A 27,401-nucleotide genomic window follows, 5' to 3' on the forward strand; every position below is an offset into this window, starting at 1 on the left:
ATAATGAAAGAGAGAAAGTAAAAGATGATAAGAAATAAAAATAGGTACAAAGGCAAAAATACAAAAAAAATATGGGAGAAAAAAAGAGAAAGACAGCTCGAATAGGGGAGAGAAACTAAGAATAAAGGAGATAATTGTAGGAATAAGGGGGATAAATGTAGGAATAAGGACACTCTAGTAATAAGGGAGATAAATCTTGGAATAAGGGAGATAAATCTTGGAATAAGGGAGAGAAATCTTGGAATAAGGGAGAAAAATCTAGAAATAAGGGAGTGAAGTCTAGGGAGAGAAATCTAGGAATAAAGGAAAGAAATCTAGAAATAAGGGAGAGAAATCTAGAAATAAAGGAGAGAAATCTAGGAATAAGGGAGAGAAATCTAGGAATAAGGGAGAGAAATCTAGGAATAAGGGAGAGAAATCTAGGAAGATTAGAGACAGTCATTCTAACAGATGGCGAAACACTTAAAAAAACATTCTACATAAAGCAAGATACCAGATTTCTAGGTTTTCAGAAAATTATAAAAAATCCTTTGCAAAATTTTTAAATGAAAGATCGCAAAAACAAATTTGTTAGCTTTAATGGTGAACTTCCGAACTGTAAATGCCATAAAGAATTATACACAGCTTTCAACTCTATGATAGATGTACATATTTATATCAGAGCTATAAACATAATTTGAAAAGATGAAGTTCAATCTATAGTAAAAATTCAAGTCTTGCAGTCACTTCTCCTTCTCTTCTGCAACCTCTAGGACAGATCATTTCGCTAAAATTACAACTATAATAGTTCACAAGCGACATATCCATCTGTGGAAACAATAGCGATTTGGTATTCTAATCTTATTCAATATACTGATGCCAAAAAACATTAAATCTTTTTTTTTTTACCTGCAGACCCACAGGAAGCGCCTACGAGTTTATGTGAAAACATGGACTACTTTTTAAATATTATTCTTTTCTGAACATCCACAACAGAAAGTAATTTAGATCTGGCTTAGTCTGATTTTATTACTAAAAGGAATAACCCGATTTTTTTAACAACGACAGAAATTGTACTTCACTGTTTTTACAGACTTCATCTCATTAGATTTAAAAATAGTTATGAGCACATTTTTTATATTTTATTTTATATTTTTGCTTTTTGATTAAGGAGACTCGCTCGGATACATTCGTTGAGCGCTTAATTTATTGGAGTGGACATCCGTGGTCAAGAATTATTAAATGATAGGACAGAGGTCAATAAATGCCTCAAGGGGTGGGTATGCCCCTCAGTGGAGCGCTATCCATGAGCACTTGGTCACGTGGCCACACAGAGAAGCCCCCTAGGGCGCTCGTTGGCTGGTTAAGATTTCTCTGAAAAACAAACAAGGGGCCACGTTCTCTCCTACACAGCTAGGACCTTCTATTTGTTTGGCGGTATGCAAATATTTTGTTACGGTTCAAAACTGTGTTAATCATTATGAGCCTCGGACTTGGATTAAATGTATTAGCATTGGTGTGTTTGTAGGTACAAGTATGAACCATAACTCCGCCGATACACTAGACTTGTTGGTTGCTGTTCTTTGATTAGCAAAAGCAAAAGTTAAAACAATGGTCGAAAATAGCTGAAGAAATAGTATCGTAATAAGGCTTTGCATAACAATTACAAATGTACACGTCAAACCGCCGATCTTAATCATCTGTAATGAAAAACATTATTGTTTGTAGTTTTCTAAATTGTAGACATATTAACTATTTATCTAATTATTTTTTTAAATTATTAAATGTTCAATTTCTTTTTTTTTTCATTATCTTCATATTTTTAACTCATTATCTTTTCAACTAATTATCTTTTCAACTCATTAAGTTTTCTACTTATTTGAAACTTCTTGCTATTTCTTAGAGTTGAAAAACACCTTTCAAGAGGGTAGATAGTGTATGTTGATTGTGTATGTTGATTGTGTATGTTGATTGTGTATGTTGATTGTGTATGTTGATTGTGTATGTGGATTGTGTATTTGATTGTGTATGTTGATATTCATAGAACAAGATGATACAACTATTTATAGCTAATTGTGTGTAAGTAGTTTGCAAGGTTGTCATTGCCAGAAGTGGTAATGGATGTAAGCACTCCACTACCTATAAAATGATTCCTAATGGCATGCGTCTCAAATAGCCTGTAACAACCTGTCCAACTCCTGGCCTTCACGTGTGGCTCAGATATTGAGTCCGGCGGAACTGTTCTCACTAACAGAAGAAGGAGCAAAGGCGAGTAACTGGCGCCTTAACCAGTAAGCTTCGGGCAGGAGGGGCTCGTTAGCCATGGCTGGCTACCCACCTTGGAGAAGGAAAACTCTGAATTCAAACCTCTGCTGCCTTGCAGCTATACCCAAATATGGAAAAGGCTTCAGGAGTCAACCCTGAGGAAAAAACAGGAGCTGGCGACCCTAAGGCAGTTTGCAGCACCCAGTGCTACACTCTGGCAGAACCTGCTATGCCGCTGACCCCAAACTGTATCGGCACTGCCGTTCCTTTGGATACATCAGCTGCGTGGAGAAGGGGGAACTGATGTGTGTGCGACATCGTTCCGACCACAGATAATGCCCAGGCATTCATCCCATTTCCATGAGATAATCCAAAGTCGCTTCGTGACTGAAGGAGGCCATAGTGTGTAAGTTCATAAGATATGAATTAGAGGTGCGTTTAATGAAACTTTTGCATTACGACTCGATCGTGTGAATTTGATTACGTCTAGACAAAATACATGGTATAGTTTAATATGATAGGACTTTGTTTCTAAAGCATTTGGTCAAATGTCACATCTATTTAATACCCGTGTGTAACGATAGGATTTTGTAATTCAGATACTATTATATGATATTACTTTGACTGCTTCCTCTATAATAATATGTTATTAATCAAACATCACCGTAGTCTCGGTAACACTAATTTAATGTCTAATTTCAAACAGATATTCTTTTTATTTTTGGCGTGTATGGAAAATTTAGCTAATGTCGTCTTAGTTTTTAACAAACTGATCACACTGATGTCAATATCTTCTCGCTGCACAATGACTCTATGTCAACGAAAGTTTATTTTCAACCATATGACCTGGAAGCGGCAGAGAAATGCAAAGCTCTTTTGTTTCTCATGTTCAAGGGTTGTAGAGGATTTTATGTGGCCAGCACAACGACCAGCAAACTTAAGTCAGGTAGACTCAGAGGCGTCCAAAGTATCCTGCCCTTTTCTTCTTTGGATTTGAACTCTTGGCACTCGCTTTAAAATCCAAGTCTCGGCCACCATTTCCCAAAATAAAAGTAAAGTAAATAATAACAAATAGAAATATTACAAAAGAGGATCTTTTGTTAATAATTAATTTTCATAACAACTTAAAACACGCTGTTAATTTTCACTAGAATAAGCATGCAAAGTTTATATCAAATTTATATGTCTGTCTATCTGTCTGTCTGTCTTGCTGAATGTTACAAAACTCGAACGCGTTATTTCTCTCTTACCCATTTACGATCCTTTATTGTGCCTAATAAAACATGAAATAAAAAGAACAGAGTATTCGAAAAAGGGAAACTACTCCTTCGATATTAAGATATATGGCTGAATTTGTGTGTGTGTGTGCTGGGGGGGTTCCCCTTAGACAATTGTACCATTATTTCTATTATTATTTATTACACCGATTGAAATACATTTATACATGATAAATAATATTATACCTAACAAAACACAAGTCAATTTAAAAAAACAACAACTAATTAGTCAATTAATTAATGGTAATTAATCTTTAAGTTTGAAATAAAAAAGGGAAATAATTCTAAACTTTTGAGAGATTAAGTTGTAAATGTGGGGTGCTTCCCATAAGATAAGTTTTGATTTGTTTTATTGAAGTGTTGTTGTTTTTTTTTAATCCTAGCCTTAAGTGTGATAAAATAAATCATGCCTGACCATTTTGTGCCTTTGCGCATCTTAAAACTAGGTCTTAGAAAACGAGCATGTTTTTTTTTTTTTTATGTGAGCTTTTATGTTCTGGCCAAGGAAGCATTGATCATTATTGATCAGTTCACGCATGATTGGTGAAGCCCGTGTCTCTCACTTTGACTTTCAGTGGACCAAGAAGTGTGACGACCTCGGATGGATTCACGAGCTGGGTTTATATCATCAGTTATGAAATGTAGGTAGTGTAAATACAAACAATTGCATTGGAATCTTTCCATAAATCGCTCCTACCCTGGAGTTCAACTCGATATAATTAGTTGGGGGGAAAAGTGAGCAGTGAAATATTGATTCGAAGTTCTTAGACACGCTTCATTGGAAATCTACGTATATTTTTTTTGAGGGGAGGGGGAGGGGGGTTAAAGCACAACTAGCACTGTAGTGGTGGAGAACATGATATTACAATGGCAAAAAATCAGAAAAGAAAAAATAAACAAGAAGAAATAAATGTAATACTTTCTAAAAAAAAAATTCAATTATTTTTTTATTGCCTTATAGAGCGATTATTTTTATCTCCTCGTAAATGTTTGATTAAAAAGAACAACATATTATTAACCCAAAGAAGAGTTTACAACTTGAAAGGAGGAATTGTAATAATATAAGGTGAGAAACGTTTAATGTATTGTTCATTAATAATATAATGCGTTTCAATTATCAATTATCACTGAAATGTCCTCTCCGTTCTTGAGTTTAAAAGTTGGGCACTTGTGATCACCAGAAAATGCATCGTTTTCAGCCTACTTCTGGTGTCATCCTGTGCGATCCAGGACCCTTCTAATCTGCCTGCTCTCCATGTAGGTCTTGTCACGTGGTTCTTTCTCTCAACGGTGGGTGTAGATGTGGAAGAGCTTCATGTGGCGCTAGCACAGATCAGAAATATTCTTTTATAAAATGTCGGAAAGTTCACTTACAGAGAGTTCTAAACAATTTGAACCCAAACCCAAACATTTTATACCCAGACATTCTAAAACTGGACGAAGTGACCTTCTCATCCCCCTAACACGTAAGAATATGAGCGCGACATTGTCAGCGCAAAATGTCATTAAAAACATATTATGCTGTGTGTGTCGATAACAATACAAGAATCAGTAAAGAAATTAACAGCACATTTAGAACTAATTAATTAATTTTGCTTTATATAACAGAAAGGGAGATAAACCTCGTAATTTTCATGTGAATGGCAGTACTTAGCGGTTCCTTCCATTAGATAAGCTTTGTTATTAAAAAAGTATTCTTTTTTCTATTGCTTGTTTCTTGTTTTGAAAGAGAGGGCTATTTAAAAACACGTATCAGGTAAAGACCCTCTCTAATTTCTATTTACCTAGATTTAACTTTAGTTTAAAGGTGGGACTGCGTATGGTTTGGTTGAAATATAAATTGGTTGTATATATAATATTCAGATTAATAAACACCTCATAGGAGTTCCTTGAACCAATTATGTGTTTTCTCCACAAAATTCTCCCAACCTAACGGTTGTCAACTCTCACATGTAACTCAACTCCATCTGATTTTTATAGACTTTAGGTTTATTGTAAGCTTACAACATGCTTAGTGCACTATGATCTTATCTCTATTTTTTGAACTAGGATTGTCGTAGACAAGCAGTATTAGTCTCTCAGCAATGGGGGTGATATATCAATAAATACCATAAACTATTAGATAAATAACTAGCTAATTGCTGTGATTTCTCTACAAATGATTAGTCTGCCCTCCCTCTTTTCATGGAGGAGGGGGAGGATGGCAACCCCTCCTATGGATCTTCCATTGTATTTCAGTCCAGACCTAATACAAAGACAATGAAAAAGGTGATAATTCTTAATTGACAACTCTCTAAATTCTAAGAGACCTCTCTCAACTCATTAGTGAGCTAAAGTAGTTATTGTGTTCTAAAATATACATCCACATTAATGTTTGTAAAATGTTTTACATGTTTCGGATGTTCCTTCAGAGTTGAAATCATTTGAAGACAACCTGCTGCATAGTCTACACCACCAGCAGGACGACAGGGGAACGCAGCTTGCAGGGAATAAATCCGGGATCATGGTGAAGACCAAACGTCAGTCCAGGGCGCATAATGCATGACCAGGCCATTCTCATTAAATTTACACCAGTATATATATATATATATTTACCAGTATCATGATTTGTTTCAAAATATGATAAAAACGAAGTATATTTCCTTTTTTTTAGTGCGTATGTATACTCTTTCACGCCAATACTTCGTGTATTGTCTCCTAAAAAATATACATCTCTTAATAGGTAATATAAAAATTAATATTGCATTTTGTACATAATCAAAACATTATTATTTTTTCTTATTACGAAGTCACTAACTAGTTATTAAAATAATTGAGTTCATTTTCTGCATTAAAAATGTTTAAAACTGAAGTGATAAGAAGACCGAATGTCCAACGTCACGGATGTACTGTAAATGTGAAGCGAAAGCGTCTCCTGGAGATCTATTTTCGTCCCACACATCCTCTGTTTGACCGAGGTGCTGAAACTGTTTGATTAAGCTGGTGAAATGCCAGACTAGAGTACTTGTACAACTTCTGTGCCCTCAATGCTGTGTCAACAAAAGTGTCGGGACACACAGCTTGCACAGTGACTCTTAGGGCTAAAAGGCTGTCGAGTATTGACTTTGCTGGTGTGTCGCTGATAGCGGCAAGTGCTGAAAGCGTTACGATTTGTAATTGCAATACAGACGCGTTATGATGACGGTGGAGTGTCAGTCAAGTTAAATAAGAGTATCCTTGTATCATGCACTTATATATCTTGATTCTTATTACAGTCAGGCTACAGTTGTCTACATTTACCCATTACAAACAGGTGCAAATTCAATGCTCTGATATAGACATGAATAAAATTGTAAAAAAAAAATATATAACATTGCCCCAACATCATAAATAAGATTAAATAAGATTATTCTTGTATCATTCACTTATCTATCTTGATTCTTATTACAGTCAAACTAGAGTTGTCTACATTTTCCCTTAACAAACAGGCGCAAATTCAATGCTCTGATATATACATGAATAAAATCTTTAAAAAAATATAACAAAATCCCAAAATCTGATAATTTCAACTATACCGAAGGCATATGAGCTTAACTTTCTAAATAACGCACTGGCTTGTAGCTCCAATCAAGTAGTACAGCTAAACCGATGTAGGCGTATTATTAATTTTATAAATTTAACTTTCAATAACTTGAACAAACGTGAACAAAAACTCACCATAACTTTTATTACAATACTAGTCGACCGGCGGAGTAGCATACGCCGCTATTTTGCAGGGCCGGCCTTAGGTCACTGCAACCTATGCGTCCACAGTGTGCTCCGCACTTTCATAGGACCCGCGCTAATTCTAGGTGTATAAATTATTAAATTTAACCATTTTATATCTTATAAAAAAACGGCATTATGCAATACCATTAATTGTGGAATTAGCGAAAGAAGTTTCTCGCGCCTCAAACTAATGAAGGTCAACAATTTTCGTAGGTAGATTGAAACATTTGGTAATTCTTGCTATTGAGCGTGATCTATGTAGGAAACAGAATTCTTATGATATGCTGTGTGACATCGCAACACGCAAGGCTCGAGTAGTATTTCTGTGCGTAGTAAAGAATGAATAAAATGCAAATACTAATATATTTTCTAATACAAACTCTTACTTTTCACTTATTATCCGTATCCCTACCCAAACTGGGCCCCGCGAAATCCGTTTCGCATTAGGCCCCATAATGGTCAAGTGCGGCCCTGCTATTGTGTGACGGGTGAATACAGAGTAGATCAATTGTTCTCTTTCCATGACTTCTTGGTCACAATTGTTTTGTCCGGCCCTGCTATTAAGTGATGGGTGAATACTGTTTTTTCTCCCCACCCCCCCTCTTTTTTTTTCGCCTCTAAAATTCGACTTGCAGGAATAAAAGAGTGATCTTTCCATTACTTGGTGTCCAAACTCTTGAACCATGAAGAGAATTATATATATATATATATATATATAGAGAGAGAGAGAGAGAGAAAGATTAAAAGATTTAACATTACCCTTTACCTATCCATTAGTCTGTTGGACCGTTAGGGCACCATGCAAGATTTGTCGACCGTCTTTCTCCATTCCTCTCTGTCTTTTTGCCTTGTTTAGAACCTCTTTCAATGGCAGGCCCGTCCATTCTTTTATGTTGTCTTACCCATCGCTTTCTCTGTCTGCCTCTTCTTCTTTTTCCTGGTACTGTTCCCTGAAGGAAGGTCTTTGCGAGCCCTGAAGTTCATGTAATATGGCCATAGTTTTTGGCTTGCCTTTTATTACGATAGTTAGCAAGTCATCGTTGGGTCCTATTGCTGTAGAAACCCTAACTCTAATCTCTTAGTTTGTGATGCGGTCTTTAAATGTGATACCTAGGATCCTTCTGTAGCATCTCAATTCCATTAGATTAGATCCGGGGTCGGCAACCTGCGGCTCGCGAGCCACATGCGGCTCTTTAGACTGGAAGCTGCGGCTCTTTAGTTCCTTACGCAAATTTTATTTTTATCGAAAAAAAAATCGTTCTTTATCTATCAACAATGAATTGGCACCGATTACATTTCTCAGCCACTTGTACTCGCTTTCCACCCCTCCCCTCCCCCGTGACACGCGTCGTCACTGTCGTCCTTCCGTTGGAAGCTCTCTATATTACGTTTTACTTGGCTTTCGACACAAGACTATTTGGCGTCTACTCCACGTGCTTTGGCTGTGAAGTGGAGTTTGTTGTTTCAAGTAAAAGAGTTACAACTGAGTTATCTTCAAGGTCATATATTTGAAAACAATTTTGTCTGGTTTATTTTTAGAACAATAACTGGTAGCAAGGTCGTAGATTAAATTTATTACAAGTTAGTTTAAAATTAGGACAAGGTTGTGGAATTTCCATACGCTTCAACAATAGCTTAGAATTAGATAGTTCGATAAAGAAGAAAAGGGGAAGATTGTAGAGTATTAACTGTTTTAAGGAGAGAAGAGACTTTGGTAAATATATTGATATTAAAATTGTTTTGTTCATTTACCGCAATCATGGCATCTACAAAAAGAAAGAGAAGAACTACTGAAGAAGAGAATCGAGAATTTAATCTGGATTGGACAGAGTCTTTCGCTTTCATCTGCAACTCAGATGGCCTTCAGATTTGCCTCATTTGCCATGAAAAACTCGCACACAATAAGAAATCAAATTTAGAGAGACACTTCACTAAAAAAACATACTCAGTTTGCTAGTAAATATCCAGCAGGCTAAGAACGAAAAAAAGCTGTTGACGAGCTCCAAAAACATAGACAGCAATCAAGTTTCATGTTAAGTAACTGGACTCAATCTACAAGTAATGTTAATCTGGCAAGCTTTGCGGTATCACTTGAAATTGCAAAAAAAGGCAAACCATTCACAGATGGTGAGTATGTCAAAGATTGCTTCATACAAGCATCTGAAGAACTGTTTCGTGATTTCAAAAACAAACCAGAAATATTGAAAAGAATCAAAGATTTGCCACTATCCGCTAAAACAGTACAAGATAGAATAGCTAAAATGTCTTCAAATGTAACACATATGCAGGTGGAAGATATTCAACTTTCTTCTGCCTTATCACTTGCCATAGATGAGTCTTGCGACATAAAAGACACCGCACAAGTTGCCCTTTTTGTTAGGTATATGTCTTCCCAAGGTCCAAAAGAAGAACTTCTAGGATTATTACCGCTCTCGGGACAAACTAGAGGGGAAGATATAGCAAATGCCGTGCAAACATGCCTTAAAGACAATAAGATTGATTTAAATAAAATTGTTTCAATTGCAACTGATGGAGCCAGAAGTATGACAGGAAAAAATAAAGGAGCTACTACGATTCTTCGGAGCAAAATAAACCATGAAATTCTTACGTTTCACTGCATTATACACCAAGAAGCGCTTTGTGCCCAAACATTTCCAGCCGAAGTTGTTGAGGTCATGAATTTGGTAATCAAGATTGTTAACAGCATCTTGTCAAAAGCACTCTATCATCGTCAGTTTAAAGAATTCTTAAACGAAATGGAGACTCAGTATTCCGACCTTCTTCTTCACAATAAAGTGCGATGGCTTTCCAAAGGTAAAGTGTTGAAACGTTTTGCTGTGTGCTTGAATGAAATAAATACTTTCCTAAATGATAAAGGCATTAATCACCCTGAATTAGAGAACGACAAATGGTTGCAAACATTTTACTTTATGGTTGATATTACAGAGAAATTAAATGAGCTGAATCTAAAACTGCAAGGAAAGGGAAACCCAGCCTATGTTTTGGTGGAAGAATTAGTTTGTTTTGAAGGGAAATTGACTGTTTTTGTAGAAGACATTCAGAGTAGTAAATTACTTCATTTTCCATTTCTAAAGCAATATCGCGATAAAACCAATGCAACTGTTGACACAAATTATTTCAGCACAGTTATTAAAAAAATTAAAGATGAATTTGCTGACAGATTTCAACAATTCAAAACAAACAAAACCACTCTAGCATTCATAGTTAATCCTCTCAACACAAATTGTAACGAGATCCACATTGAGCCATTTGAAATTGATGCTGGATCTCTAGAAATGCAATTGATTGATTTGAAAGGTAAAGCTTTGTGGAGTGGAAAATTTACAGAAATGAAAAGCAAGTTGGAAGAGTTGGAGGTCCAGAAATGCATGTATGTAGCACAAAAAAAGTGGACAGCTTTAAAAGAAATGCCGAAAGTTGAGTCACTTATATTCGACACATGGAATAGTCTTCCAGATTGCTACAGTGAAGTGAAGAAGCTGGCATTTGGAGTGCTGACTATCTTTGGATCTACATATTCGTGCGAGCAAGCGTTCTCTTGCATGAATATAATTAAAAGCAAAGTAAGAAGCCAACTAACAAATGAAAATTTAGAGTCTTGTTTGAAACTAAAAACAACAAGTTATGAGCCAAATTTATCCAAACTCTCTAGAACCATGCAAAGCCAATTTTCCCATTGAATTTGTTCGCTCAAATGTATGTAATTGCTTTCCTATTTTAAATAAAAGTTACATTGTTTAGTAAAGTTTAAGTTTTCTATTTGAATAACCATGCAAAGCCATCGCACCCATTGAATTTGTTCTTTCAAATGTATGTAATTGTGTTTTTTTTAATATTGTATTTGAAGTACAAGTTACATTGTTTAGTAAAGTTTAAGTTTTCTATTTGAATAACCATGCAAAGCCATCGCACCCATTGAATTTGTTCTTTCAAATGTATGTAATTGTGGTTTTTTTTAATATTGTATTTGAAGTACAAGTTACATTGTTTAGTAAAGTTTAAGTTTTCTATTTGAATAACCATGCAAAGCCATCGCACCCATTGAATTTGTTCTTTCAAATGTATGTAATTGTGTTTTTTTTTAATATTGTATTTGAAGTACAAGTTACATTGTTTAGTAAAGTTTAAGTTTTCTATTTGAATAACCATGCAAAGCCATCGCACCCATTGAATTTGTTCTTTCAAATGTATGTAATTGTGTTTTTTTTTAATATTGTATTTGAAGTACAAGTTACATTGTTTAGTAAAGTTTAAGTTTTCTATTTGAATAACCATGCAAAGCCATCGCACCCATTGATTTATTTCGTTCGCTAAATTGTTTGTTATTGATGTACATGTTGGTGTTGTGAGTAAATGTTTGATTGTTAATTTTATATTTAAATAGTAAGTTATTACCCGATAAAGCAATATACATATATATATATATAATGTGACAAACACAATTTTTATGTGAATAAATAACTACTTTTCTTATGAATGAAAAAATATATTTGTTTTTTTTTTTATTTTAAACAAATTTATGCGAGTACCATTTATAGATGGCAAGAAAAAAAAATGTGCGGCTCTTTAAAAGCTTTGAAAATTTGTAAATTTTAATTTTTGGCTCTTCAGACTCAAAAGGTTGCCGACCCCTGGATTAGATAAATCTCGTAATAATAAGAAAAGATAATTAAACGTTCACAGGCACACAACAAAAACACTCTGTAATATCTCTAGATCGTCAGCATTTCTTAAAATAAATTATGACATACCCTGCCATGATTTCATCACCAAATATTCAATAAGTTACGGGCCTTCAATCAGAAATGAAGAGCATTGCGATATTACCCTCCACAGGACGGCAGGGGATGACTGCAGGGGATGACTGCAGGGGATGACTGCAAGGGGATGACTGCAGGGGGTGACGGCAGGGGATGAATGCAAGGGGATGACTGCAGGGCGTGACGGCAGGGGATGACTGTAGGGGAAGACTGCAGGGGAAGACTGCAAGGGGATGACTGCAGGGGACGACTGCAGGGGAAGACTGCATGGGGATGACTGCAGGGGATGACTGCAGGGGATGACTGCAGGGGATGACTGCAGGGGATGACGTCATAGGATGACTGCAGGGGATGACTGCAAGGGGATGACTGCAAGGGGATGACTGCAAGAGGATGACTGTAGGGGATGACTGCAAGGGGACGACTGCAAGGGATGACTGCAGGGGACGACTGCAAGGGGATGACTGCAGGGGATGACTGCAAGGGGATGACTGCAAGGGGATGACTGCAAGGGGATGACTGCAAGGGGATGAATGCAGGGGATGACTGCAGGGGATGACTGCAAGGGGATGACTGCAGGGGATGACTGCAGGGGATGACTGCAAGGGGATGACTGCAAGGGGGTGACTGCAGGGGATGACTGCAAGGGATGACTGCAAGGGGATGACTGCAGGGGATGACTGCAGGGGAAGACTGCAAGGGGAAGACTGCTGGGGATGACTGCAAAGGGATGACTGCAGGGGACGACTGCAAGGGGACTACTGCAAGGGGATGACTGCAAGGGGATGACTGCAGGGGGATGACTGCAGGGGATGACTGCAGGGGATGACTGCAAGAGGACGACTGCAAGGGGACGACTGCAAGGGGACGACTGCAAGGGGACGACTGCAAGGGGATGACTGCAAGGGGACGACTGCAAGGGGATGACTGCAGGGGGATGACTGCAGGGGATGACTGCAAGGGGATGACTGCAGGGGGATGACTGCAAGGGGACGACTGCAAGGGGACGACTGCAAGGGGACGACTGCAGGAGGATGACTACAAGGGGATGACTGCAAGGGGATGACTGCAAGGGGACGACTGCAAGGGGACGACTGCAAGGGGACGACTGCAGGGGGATGACTGCAGGGGATGACTGCAAGGGGATGACTGCAAGGGGACGACTGCAAGGGGACGACTGCAAGGGGACGACTGCAGGGGATGACTGCAGGGGATGACTGCAAGGGGACGACTGCAAGGGGACGACTGCAGGGGGACGACTGCAGGGGGATGACTGCAGGGGATGACTGCAAGGGGACGACTGCAAGGGGACGACTGCAAGGGGACGACTGCAAGGGGAGGACTGCAGGGGGATGACTACAGGGGATGACTGCAGGGGATGACTGCAGGGGATGACTGCAGGGGATGACTGCAGGGGATGACTGCAAGGGGACGACTGCAAGGGGACGACTGCAGGGGATGACTGCAGGGGATGACTGCAGGGGAAGACTGCAGGGGAAGACTGCAGGGGGATGACTGCAGGGGATGACTGCAAGGGGATGACTGCAGGGGGACGACTGCAAGGGGATGACTGCAGGGGATGACTGCAGGGGATGACTGCAGGGAATGACTGCAGGGGAAGACTGCAGGGGAAGACTGCAGGGGACGACTGCAAGGGGATGACTGCAAGGGGAAGACTGCAGGGGATGACTGCAAGGGGATGACTGCAGGGGATGACTGCAAGGGGATGACTGCAGGGGAAGACTGCAGGGGAAGACTTCAGGGGGATGACTGCAAGGGGACGACTGCAAGGGGACGACTGCAAGGGGATGACTGCAAGGGGACGACTGCAAGGGGATGACTGCAGGGGATGACTGCAGGGGATGACTGCAGGGGAAGACTGCAGGGGATGACTGCAGGGGATGACTGCAGGGGATGACTGCAGGGGATGACTGCAAGGGGATCTGCAGGGGAAGACTGCAGGGGGATAACTGCAGGGGATGACTGCAGGGGATGACTGCAAGGGGATGACTGCAGGGGAAGACTGCAGGGGGATGACTGCAGGGGATGACTGCAGGGGATGACTGCAAGGGGATGACTGCAGGGGATGACTGCAAGGGATGACTGCAAGGGATGACTGCAAGGGGATGAATGCAGGGGATGACTGCAGGGGATGACTGCAAGGGATGACTGCAAGGGGATGACTGCAAGGGGACGACTGCAAGGGGACGACTGCAAGGGATGACTGCGAGTGGATGACTGCAAGGGGACGACTGCAAGGGGATGACTGCAGGGGATGACTGCAAGGGGATGACTGCAAGGGGATGACTGCAAGGGGATGACTGCAGGGGATGACTGCAAGGGGATGACTGCAAGGGGATGACTGCAAGGGGATGACTGCAAGGGGATGACTGCAGGGGATGACTGCAAGGGGATGACTGCAAGGGGATGACTGCAAGGGGATGACTGCAAGAGGATGACTGTAGGGGATGACTGCAAGGGGACGACTGCAAGGGATGACTGCAAGGGGACGACTGCAAGGGGATGACTGCAGGGGATGACTGCAAGGGGATGACTGCAAGGGGATGACTGCAAGGGGATGACTGCAAGAGGATGACTGTAGGGGATCACTGTAAGGGGATGAAATCTTTGTGAATGACAGACGGACCATTGGGTCGCTAAAGCAAGTAACCTGTAATCTTTTACATTCGCACGTTCGTAAGTTTGTATGATAAGATTATGGAACTTAACCTTGTGATATAGGTTAGGGTTAGGGAGTTTGATCAAAGATTATAAGAGTCCCCATTTCAGACATTGCGATGTACAGGGGAAATGATGTAAAGGACATCTAATTTTGTTGTCATCTACCGCCCACTTGCTTGAAACGATATTCTCACGTGTAATTAAGCTTTCGAAAAATCACGTTTTAATAAATGCCTACTAAATGATGGGGCGACGTTATAATATGTCTTTTGAGTGAACCGGAACAGGAGAATACATGCATCAACGATTGGTGGGGTTTGACATTTTATTTATAAATTTGTTACAACAATTATTTTTGTAAGTCACATTTTAAAATCATTTAACCTTGTTTACAAAGTTTATGTCAACTGTCTTTCTGTTTGTCTGTCTGGTGCAAATCTTGTACACGTTATTTCTCCCACTTCCCATTCTCAGATCAAGTTAAAACTTTGCACAAATTATTTATTGTCGATGACAACATAAGGATGGATAAACAAATAAACAAAAACAGAAAAATAATTTGTGATATTTAATTAATTTTGTATTACATAGTAAAAAGTTAGATCAATAATGCAGTATTAGGATAAGCTGTAACTAAGCGGTTATTCCCATTATATATGTTGTTTTAGATTCATCACCCCCTCAAAGTTGGAGCCATAGTGTAGATACCCCATTTCAATGTGAGTGTTATTCACAACTCATGGTTCAACAAGGTGAATACTTTGAACCTGGAGTTAGTTAGATGCAAGCAGTTAATGGGAAACAGTCAGTTGATAGAGTTACTTGTGGGAAGTCAGTTAGAGAGTCAGTAAAAGGAGTTACTTTTGGACATATGTTTTGGGGAATTCTATGACATGAAGTAAAGTGTCAAAGAGTATTATTATGAAATGTATTTGATGTTGAAGTTCACAAATAGTTCTGGAAGTTATTGCTTGTTGATTCATTGAGCCATACGGCTGGATTGCCTATATATATATATATATACTTTCATTTTAATAAATGTCTTGTCTGCTGATACGGTGCTAGTCTGTGAATTTCTATGTTCGTCGTAATTGATAAGACTCAGGACACACGCACAAGAATCCAAAATAAACATCCAATAATATGAACCCAGTGTCACCACGCCTACATCTGAAACCACTCCAGTGACATATATGGGGTCTGAAAATTCCCAGACCAACACCGTATCAGCAGACAATACATTTATTAAGATGAACAAGATCTATCGGCTGTTTTGATATTTGTGACAGTATGTTCGTACCCGCCCTGAGAGCTTAAGCAGACGGATGAAGGAGTCATCGGCTCTTGCGAAAGAAAATAGTTTACCTTTGAAGACTAATTAGTATCCCATTGAGGAAAGGGGGACAGAATGAATATACAATTTTAATTATTTAACTTGGACTATTTGTACAAATCTTGTATCAAATCACTCTGTCTGGCAAAAATTTTGAACGAATATTTCTTCCAATCCATTCTTAAATCAAATTTAAACTTTACACAATTGTTTATGGTAACTAACAAAGCAGTAATTAATTGAAAAATCAACCATAAAGTCAATTAATTACAGGTATTTCTTTTTCATTGATTCAAACAAACGGAATGAATCCTTCAGTATAAACAGAAATGGTAAGATATGTGGGTTTCATCTTATTAGTTACTTGTATAAGTTATTTGTCCCCAACCCATTCTAGAATTTAATTGAAACTTCCTTCTATTATTTATTGTACCTAAAAAAAAACATGAAACATTAAAAAAGTAATTCACATACCCTAAAACCACATGTTCAACAAATTTGAATGATTTATTTTGATATAAAATTTCGTGCTTGTTTATTTATAAAATAATAAAAGTATGTAAGCTTACAACATGCTTAGTGCACTATGATCTTATCTCTATTTTTTGAACTAGGATTGTCGTAGACAAGCAGTATTAGTCTCTCAGCAATGGGGGTGATATATCAATAAATACCATAAACTATTAGATAAATAACTAGCTAATTGCTGTGATTTCTCTACAAATGATTAGTCTGCCCTCCCTCTTTTCATGGAGGAGGGGGAGGATGGCAACCCCTCCTATGGATCTTCCATTGTATTTCAGTCCAGACCTAATACAAAGACAATGAAAAAGGTGATAATTCTTAATTGACAACTCTCTAAATTCTAAGAGACCTCTCTCAACTCATTAGTGAGCTAAAGTAGTTATTGTGTTCTAAAATATACATCCACATTAATGTTTGTAAAATGTTTTACATGTTTCGGATGTTCCTTCAGAGTTGAAATCATTTGAAGACAACCTGCTGCATAGTCTACACCACCAGCAGGACGACAGGGGAACGCAGCTTGCAGGGAATAAATCCGGGATCATGGTGAAGACCAAACGTCAGTCCAGGGCGCATAATGCATGACCAGGCCATTCTCATTAAATTTACACCAGTATATATATATATATATTTACCAGTATCATGATTTGTTTCAAAATATGATAAAAACGAAGTATATTTCCTTTTTTTTAGTGCGTATGTATACTCTTTCACGCCAATACTTCGTGTATTGTCTCCTAAAAAATATACATCTCTTAATAGGTAATATAAAAATTAATATTGCATTTTGTACATAATCAAAACATTATTATTTTTTCTTATTACGAAGTCACTAACTAGTTATTAAAATAATTGAGTTCATTTTCTGCATTAAAAATGTTTAAAACTGAAGTGATAAGAAGACCGAATGTCCAACGTCACGGATGTACTGTAAATGTGAAGCGAAAGCGTCTCCTGGAGATCTATTTTCGTCCCACACATCCTCTGTTTGACCGAGGTGCTGAAACTGTTTGATTAAGCTGGTGAAATGCCAGACTAGAGTACTTGTACAACTTCTGTGCCCTCAATGCTGTGTCAACAAAAGTGTCGGGACACACAGCTTGCACAGTGACTCTTAGGGCTAAAAGGCTGTCGAGTATTGACTTTGCTGGTGTGTCGCTGATAGCGGCAAGTGCTGAAAGCGTTACGATTTGTAATTGCAAGACAGACGCGTTATGATGACGGTGGAGTGTCAGTCAAGTTAAATAAGAGTATCCTTGTATCATGCACTTATATATCTTGATTCTTATTACAGTCAGGCTACAGTTGTCTACATTTACCCATTACAAACAGGTGCAAATTCAATGCTCTGATATAGACATGAATAAAATTGTAAAAAAAAAATATATAACATTGCCCCAACATCATAAATAAGATTAAATAAGATTATTCTTGTATCATTCACTTATCTATCTTGATTCTTATTACAGTCAAACTAGAGTTGTCTACATTTTCCCTTAACAAACAGGCGCAAATTCAATGCTCTGATATATACATGAATAAAATCTTTAAAAAAATATAACAAAATCCCAAAATCTGATAATTTCAACTATACCGAAGGCATATGAGCTTAACTTTCTAAATAACGCACTGGCTTGTAGCTCCAATCAAGTAGTACAGCTAAACCGATGTAGGCGTATTATTAATTTTATAAATTTAACTTTCAATAACTTGAACAAACGTGAACAAAAACTCACCATAACTTTTATTACAATACTAGTCGACCGGCGGAGTAGCATACGCCGCTATTTTGCAGGGCCGGCCTTAGGTCACTGCAACCTATGCGTCCACAGTGTGCTCCGCACTTTCATAGGACCCGCGCTAATTCTAGGTGTATAAATTATTAAATTTAACCATTTTATATCTTATAAAAAAACGGCATTATGCAATACCATTAATTGTGGAATTAGCGAAAGAAGTTTCTCGCGCCTCAAACTAATGAAGGTCAACAATTTTCGTAGGTAGATTGAAACATTTGGTAATTCTTGCTATTGAGCGTGATCTATGTAGGAAACAGAATTCTTATGATATGCTGTGTGACATCGCAACACGCAAGGCTCGAGTAGTATTTCTGTGCGTAGTAAAGAATGAATAAAATGCAAATACTAATATATTTTCTAATACAAACTCTTACTTTTCACTTATTATCCGTATCCCTACCCAAACTGGGCCCCGCGAAATCCGTTTCGCATTAGGCCCCATAATGGTCAAGTGCGGCCCTGCTATTGTGTGACGGGTGAATACAGAGTAGATCACTTGTTCTCTTTCCATGACTTCTTGGTCACAATTGTTTTGTCCGGCCCTGCTATTAAGTGATGGGTGAATACTGTTTTTTCTCCCCACCCCCCCTCTTTTTTTTTCGCCTCTAAAATTCGACTTGCAGGAATAAAAGAGTGATCTTTCCATTACTTGGTGTCCAAACTCTTGAACCATGAAGAGAATTATATATATATATATATATAGAGAGAGAGAGAGAGAGAGAAAGATTAAAAGATTTAACATTACCCTTTACCTATCCATTAGTCTGTTGGACCGTTAGGGCACCATGCAAGATTTGTCGACCGTCTTTCTCCATTCCTCTCTGTCTTTTTGCCTTGTTTAGAACCTCTTTCAATGGCAGGCCCGTCCATTCTTTTATGTTGTCTTACCCATCGCTTTCTCTGTCTGCCTCTTCTTCTTTTTCCTGGTACTGTTCCCTGAAGGAAGGTCTTTGCGAGCCCTGAAGTTCATGTAATATGGCCATAGTTTTTGGCTTGCCTTTTATTACGATAGTTAGCAAGTCATCGTTGGGTCCTATTGCTGTAGAAACCCTAACTCTAATCTCTTAGTTTGTGATGCGGTCTTTAAATGTGATACCTAGGATCCTTCTGTAGCATCTCAATTCCATTAGATTAGATCCGGGGTCGGCAACCTGCGGCTCGCGAGCCACATGCGGCTCTTTAGACTGGAAGCTGCGGCTCTTTAGTTCCTTACGCAAATTTTATTTTTATCGAAAAAAAAATCGTTCTTTATCTATCAACAATGAATTGGCACCGATTACATTTCTCAGCCACTTGTACTCGCTTTCCACCCCTCCCCTCCCCCGTGACACGCGTCGTCACTGTCGTCCTTCCGTTGGAAGCTCTCTATATTACGTTTTACTTGGCTTTCGACACAAGACTATTTGGCGTCTACTCCACGTGCTTTGGCTGTGAAGTGGAGTTTGTTGTTTCAAGTAAAAGAGTTACAACTGAGTTATCTTCAAGGTCATATATTTGAAAACAATTTTGTCTGGTTTATTTTTAGAACAATAACTGGTAGCAAGGTCGTAGATTAAATTTATTACAAGTTAGTTTAAAATTAGGACAAGGTTGTGGAATTTCCATACGCTTCAACAATAGCTTAGAATTAGATAGTTCGATAAAGAAGAAAAGGGGAAGATTGTAGAGTATTAACTGTTTTAAGGAGAGAAGAGACTTTGGTAAATATATTGATATTAAAATTGTTTTGTTCATTTACCGCAATCATGGCATCTACAAAAAGAAAGAGAAGAACTACTGAAGAAGAGAATCGAGAATTTAATCTGGATTGGACAGAGTCTTTCGCTTTCATCTGCAACTCAGATGGCCTTCAGATTTGCCTCATTTGCCATGAAAAACTCGCACACAATAAGAAATCAAATTTAGAGAGACACTTCACTAAAAAAACATACTCAGTTTGCTAGTAAATATCCAGCAGGCTAAGAACGAAAAAAAGCTGTTGACGAGCTCCAAAAACATAGACAGCAATCAAGTTTCATGTTAAGTAACTGGACTCAATCTACAAGTAATGTTAATCTGGCAAGCTTTGCGGTATCACTTGAAATTGCAAAAAAAGGCAAACCATTCACAGATGGTGAGTATGTCAAAGATTGCTTCATACAAGCATCTGAAGAACTGTTTCGTGATTTCAAAAACAAACCAGAAATATTGAAAAGAATCAAAGATTTGCCACTATCCGCTAAAACAGTACAAGATAGAATAGCTAAAATGTCTTCAAATGTAACACATATGCAGGTGGAAGATATTCAACTTTCTTCTGCCTTATCACTTGCCATAGATGAGTCTTGCGACATAAAAGACACCGCACAAGTTGCCCTTTTTGTTAGGTATATGTCTTCCCAAGGTCCAAAAGAAGAACTTCTAGGATTATTACCGCTCTCGGGACAAACTAGAGGGGAAGATATAGCAAATGCCGTGCAAACATGCCTTAAAGACAATAAGATTGATTTAAATAAAATTGTTTCAATTGCAACTGATGGAGCCAGAAGTATGACAGGAAAAAATAAAGGAGCTACTACGATTCTTCGGAGCAAAATAAACCATGAAATTCTTACGTTTCACTGCATTATACACCAAGAAGCGCTTTGTGCCCAAACATTTCCAGCCGAAGTTGTTGAGGTCATGAATTTGGTAATCAAGATTGTTAACAGCATCTTGTCAAAAGCACTCTATCATCGTCAGTTTAAAGAATTCTTAAACGAAATGGAGACTCAGTATTCCGACCTTCTTCTTCACAATAAAGTGCAATGGCTTTCCAAAGGTAAAGTGTTGAAACGTTTTGCTGTGTGCTTGAATGAAATAAATACTTTCCTAAATGATAAAGGCATTAATCACCCTGAATTAGAGAACGACAAATGGTTGCAAACATTTTACTTTATGGTTGATATTACAGAGAAATTAAATGAGCTGAATCTAAAACTGCAAGGAAAGGGAAACCCAGCCTATGTTTTGGTGGAAGAATTAGTTTGTTTTGAAGGGAAATTGACTGTTTTTGTAGAAGACATTCAGAGTAGTAAATTACTTCATTTTCCATTTCTAAAGCAATATCGCGATAAAACCAATGCAACTGTTGACACAAATTATTTCAGCACAGTTATTAAAAAAATTAAAGATGAATTTGCTGACAGATTTCAACAATTCAAAACAAACAAAACCACTCTAGCATTCATAGTTAATCCTCTCAACACAAATTGTAACGAGATCCACATTGAGCCATTTGAAATTGATGCTGGATCTCTAGAAATGCAATTGATTGATTTGAAAGGTAAAGCTTTGTGGAGTGGAAAATTTACAGAAATGAAAAGCAAGTTGGAAGAGTTGGAGGTCCAGAAATGCATGTATGTAGCACAAAAAAAGTGGACAGCTTTAAAAGAAATGCCGAAAGTTGAGTCACTTATATTCGACACATGGAATAGTCTTCCAGATTGCTACAGTGAAGTGAAGAAGCTGGCATTTGGAGTGCTGACTATCTTTGGATCTACATATTCGTGCGAGCAAGCGTTCTCTTGCATGAATATAATTAAAAGCAAAGTAAGAAGCCAACTAACAAATGAAAATTTAGAGTCTTGTTTGAAACTAAAAACAACAAGTTATGAGCCAAATTTATCCAAACTCTCTAGAACCATGCAAAGCCAATTTTCCCATTGAATTTGTTCGCTCAAATGTATGTAATTGCTTTCCTATTTTAAATAAAAGTTACATTGTTTAGTAAAGTTTAAGTTTTCTATTTGAATAACCATGCAAAGCCATCGCACCAATTGAATTTGTTCTTTCAAATGTATGTAATTGTGTTTTTTTTAATATTGTATTTGAAGTACAAGTTACATTGTTTAGTAAAGTTTAAGTTTTCTATTTGAATAACCATGCAAAGCCATCGCACCCATTGAATTTGTTCTTTCAAATGTATGTAATTGTGGTTTTTTTTAATATTGTATTTGAAGTACAAGTTACATTGTTTAGTAAAGTTTAAGTTTTCTATTTGAATAACCATGCAAAGCCATCGCACCCATTGAATTTGTTCTTTCAAATGTATGTAATTGTGTTTTTTTTTAATATTGTATTTGAAGTACAAGTTACATTGTTTAGTAAAGTTTAAGTTTTCTATTTGAATAACCATGCAAAGCCATCGCACCCATTGAATTTGTTCTTTCAAATGTATGTAATTGTGTTTTTTTTTAATATTGTATTTGAAGTACAAGTTACATTGTTTAGTAAAGTTTAAGTTTTCTATTTGAATAACCATGCAAAGCCATCGCACCCATTGATTTATTTCGTTCGCTAAATTGTTTGTTATTGATGTACATGTTGGTGTTGTGAGTAAATGTTTGATTGTTAATTTTATATTTAAATAGTAAGTTATTACCCGATAAAGCAATATACATATATATATATATAATGTGACAAACACAATTTTTATGTGAATAAATAACTACTTTTCTTATGAATGAAAAAATATATTTGTTTTTTTTTTTATTTTAAACAAATTTATGCGAGTACCATTTATAGATGGCAAGAAAAAAAAATGTGCGGCTCTTTAAAAGCTTTGAAAATTTGTAAATTTTAATTTTTGGCTCTTCAGACTCAAAAGGTTGCCGACCCCTGGATTAGATAAATCTCGTAATAATAAGAAAAGATAATTAAACGTTCACAGGCACACAACAAAAACACTCTGTAATATCTCTAGATCGTCAGCATTTCTTAAAATAAATTATGACATACCCTGCCATGATTTCATCACCAAATATTCAATAAGTTACGGGCCTTCAATCAGAAATGAAGAGCATTGCGATATTACCCTCCACAGGACGGCAGGGGATGACTGCAGGGGATGACTGCAGGGGATGACTGCAAGGGGATGACTGCAGGGGGTGACGGCAGGGGATGAATGCAAGGGGATGACTGCAGGGCGTGACGGCAGGGGATGACTGTAGGGGAAGACTGCAGGGGAAGACTGCAAGGGGATGACTGCAGGGGACGACTGCAGGGGAAGACTGCATGGGGATGACTGCAGGGGATGACTGCAGGGGATGACTGCAGGGGATGACTGCAGGGGATGACGTCATAGGATGACTGCAGGGGATGACTGCAAGGGGATGACTGCAAGGGGATGACTGCAAGAGGATGACTGTAGGGGATGACTGCAAGGGGACGACTGCAAGGGATGACTGCAGGGGACGACTGCAAGGGGATGACTGCAGGGGATGACTGCAAGGGGATGACTGCAAGGGGATGACTGCAAGGGGATGACTGCAAGGGGATGAATGCAGGGGATGACTGCAGGGGATGACTGCAAGGGGAGGACTGCAGGGGATGACTGCAGGGGATGACTGCAAGGGGATGACTGCAAGGGGGTGACTGCAGGGGATGACTGCAAGGGATGACTGCAAGGGGATGACTGCAGGGGATGACTGCAGGGGAAGACTGCAAGGGGAAGACTGCTGGGGATGACTGCAAAGGGATGACTGCAGGGGACGACTGCAAGGGGACTACTGCAAGGGGATGACTGCAAGGGGATGACTGCAGGGGGATGACTGCAGGGGATGACTGCAGGGGATGACTGCAAGAGGACGACTGCAAGGGGACGACTGCAAGGGGACGACTGCAAGGGGACGACTGCAAGGGGACGACTGCAAGGGGATGACTGCAAGGGGACGACTGCAAGGGGATGACTGCAGGGGGATGACTGCAGGGGATGACTGCAAGGGGATGACTGCAGGGGGATGACTGCAAGGGGACGACTGCAAGGGGACGACTGCAAGGGGACGACTGCAGGAGGATGACTACAAGGGGATGACTGCAAGGGGATGACTGCAAGGGGACGACTGCAAGGGGACGACTGCAAGGGGACGACTGCAGGGGGATGACTGCAGGGGATGACTGCAAGGGGATGACTGCAAGGGGACGACTGCAAGGGGACGACTGCAAGGGGACGACTGCAGGGGGATGACTGCAGGGGATGACTGCAGGGGATGACTGCAAGGGGACGACTGCAAGGGGACGACTGCAGGGGGACGACTGCAGGGGGATGACTGCAGGGGATGACTGCAAGGGGACGACTGCAAGGGGACGACTGCAAGGGGACGACTGCAAGGGGAGGACTGCAGGGGGATGACTACAGGGGATGACTGCAGGGGATGACTGCAGGGGATGACTGCAGGGGATGACTGCAGGGGATGACTGCAAGGGGACGACTGCAAGGGGACGACTGCAGGGGATGACTGCAGGGGATGACTGCAGGGGAAGACTGCAGGGGAAGACTGCAGGGGGATGACTGCAGGGGATGACTGCAAGGGGATGACTGCAGGGGGACGACTGCAAGGGGATGACTGCAGGGGATGACTGCAGGGGATGACTGCAGGGAATGACTGCAGGGGAAGACTGCAGGGGAAGACTGCAGGGGACGACTGCAAGGGGATGACTGCAAGGGGAAGACTGCAGGGGATGACTGCAAGGGGATGACTGCAGGGGATGACTGCAAGGGGATGACTGCAGGGGAAGACTGCAGGGGAAGACTTCAGGGGGATGACTGCAAGGGGACGACTGCAAGGGGACGACTGCAAGGGGATGACTGCAAGGGGACGACTGCAAGGGGATGACTGCAGGGGATGACTGCAGGGGATGACTGCAGGGGAAGACTGCAGGGGAAGACTGCAGGGGGATGACTGCAGGGGATGACTGCAGGGGATGACTGCAAGGGGATCTGCAGGGGAAGACTGCAGGGGGATAACTGCAGGGGATGACTGCAGGGGATGACTGCAAGGGGATGACTGCAGGGGAAGACTGCAGGGGGATGACTGCAGGGGATGACTGCAGGGGATGACTGCAAGGGGATGACTGCAGGGGATGACTGCAAGGGATGACTGCAAGGGATGACTGCAAGGGGATGAATGCAGGGGATGACTGCAGGGGATGACTGCAAGGGATGACTGCAAGGGGATGACTGCAAGGGGACGACTGCAAGGGGACGACTGCAAGGGATGACTGCGAGTGGATGACTGCAAGGGGACGACTGCAAGGGGATGACTGCAGGGGATGACTGCAAGGGGATGACTGCAAGGGGATGACTGCAAGGGGATGACTGCAGGGGATGACTGCAAGGGGATGACTGCAAGGGGATGACTGCAAGGGGATGACTGCAAGGGGATGACTGCAGGGGATGACTGCAAGGGGATGACTGCAAGGGGATGACTGCAAGGGGATGACTGCAAGAAGATGACTGTAGGGGATGACTGCAAGGGGACGACTGCAAGGGATGACTGCAAGGGGACGACTGCAAGGGGATGACTGCAGGGGATGACTGCAAGGGGATGACTGCAAGGGGATGACTGCAAGGGGATCACTGCAAGAGGATGACTGTAGGGGATCACTGTAAGGGGATGAAATCTTTGTGAATGACAGACGGACCATTGGGTCGCTAAAGCAAGTAACCTGTAATCTTTTACATTCGCACGTTCGTAAGTTTGTATGATAAGATTATGGAACTTAACCTTGTGATATAGGTTAGGGTTAGGGAGTTTGATCAAAGATTATAAGAGTCCCCATTTCAGACATTGCGATGTACAGGGGAAATGATGTAAAGGACATCTAATTTTGTTGTCATCTACCGCCCACTTGCTTGAAACGATATTCTCACGTGTAATTAAGCTTTCGAAAAATCACGTTTTAATAAATGCCTACTAAATGATGGGGCGACGTTATAATATGTCTTTTGAGTGAACCGGAACAGGAGAATACATGCATCAACGATTGGTGGGGTTTGACATTTTATTTATAAATTTGTTACAACAATTATTTTTGTAAGTCACATTTTAAAATCATTTAACCTTGTTTACAAAGTTTATGTCAACTGTCTTTCTGTTTGTCTGTCTGGTGCAAATCTTGTACACGTTATTTCTCCCACTTCCCATTCTCAGATCAAGTTAAAACTTTGCACAAATTATTTATTGTCGATGACAACATAAGGATGGATAAACAAATAAACAAAAACAGAAAAATAATTTGTGATATTTAATTAATTTTGTATTACATAGTAAAAAGTTAGATCAATAATGCAGTATTAGGATAAGCTGTAACTAAGCGGTTATTCCCATTATATATGTTGTTTTAGATTCATCACCCCCTCAAAGTTGGAGCCATAGTGTAGATACCCCATTTCAATGTGAGTGTTATTCACAACTCATGGTTCAACAAGGTGAATACTTTGAACCTGGAGTTAGTTAGATGCAAGCAGTTAATGGGAAACAGTCAGTTGATAGAGTTACTTGTGGGAAGTCAGTTAGAGAGTCAGTAAAAGGAGTTACTTTTGGACATATGTTTTGGGGAATTCTATGACATGAAGTAAAGTGTCAAAGAGTATTATTATGAAATGTATTTGATGTTGAAGTTCACAAATAGTTCTGGAAGTTATTGCTTGTTGATTCATTGAGCCATACGGCTGGATTGCCTATATATATATATATATACTTTCATTTTAATAAATGTCTTGTCTGCTGATACGGTGCTAGTCTGTGAATTTCTATGTTCGTCGTAATTGATAAGACTCAGGACACACGCACAAGAATCCAAAATAAACATCCAATAATATGAACCCAGTGTCACCACGCCTACATCTGAAACCACTCCAGTGACATATATGGGGTCTGAAAATTCCCAGACCAACACCGTATCAGCAGACAATACATTTATTAAGATGAACAAGATCTATCAGCTGTTTTGATATTTGTGACAGTATGTTCGTACCCGCCCTGAGAGCTTAAGCAGACGGATGAAGGAGTCATCGGCTCTTGCGAAAGAAAATAGTTTACCTTTGAAGACTAATTAGTATCCCATTGAGGAAAGGGGGACAGAATGAATATACAATTTTAATTATTTAACTTGGACTATTTGTACAAATCTTGTATCAAATCACTCTGTCTGGCAAAAATTTTGAACGAATATTTCTTCCAATCCATTCTTAAATCAAATTTAAACTTTA

Source organism: Biomphalaria glabrata, chromosome 18, assembly GCF_947242115.1.
Source record: "Biomphalaria glabrata chromosome 18, xgBioGlab47.1, whole genome shotgun sequence".
Taxonomy (NCBI): Eukaryota; Metazoa; Mollusca; class Gastropoda; family Planorbidae; genus Biomphalaria; species Biomphalaria glabrata.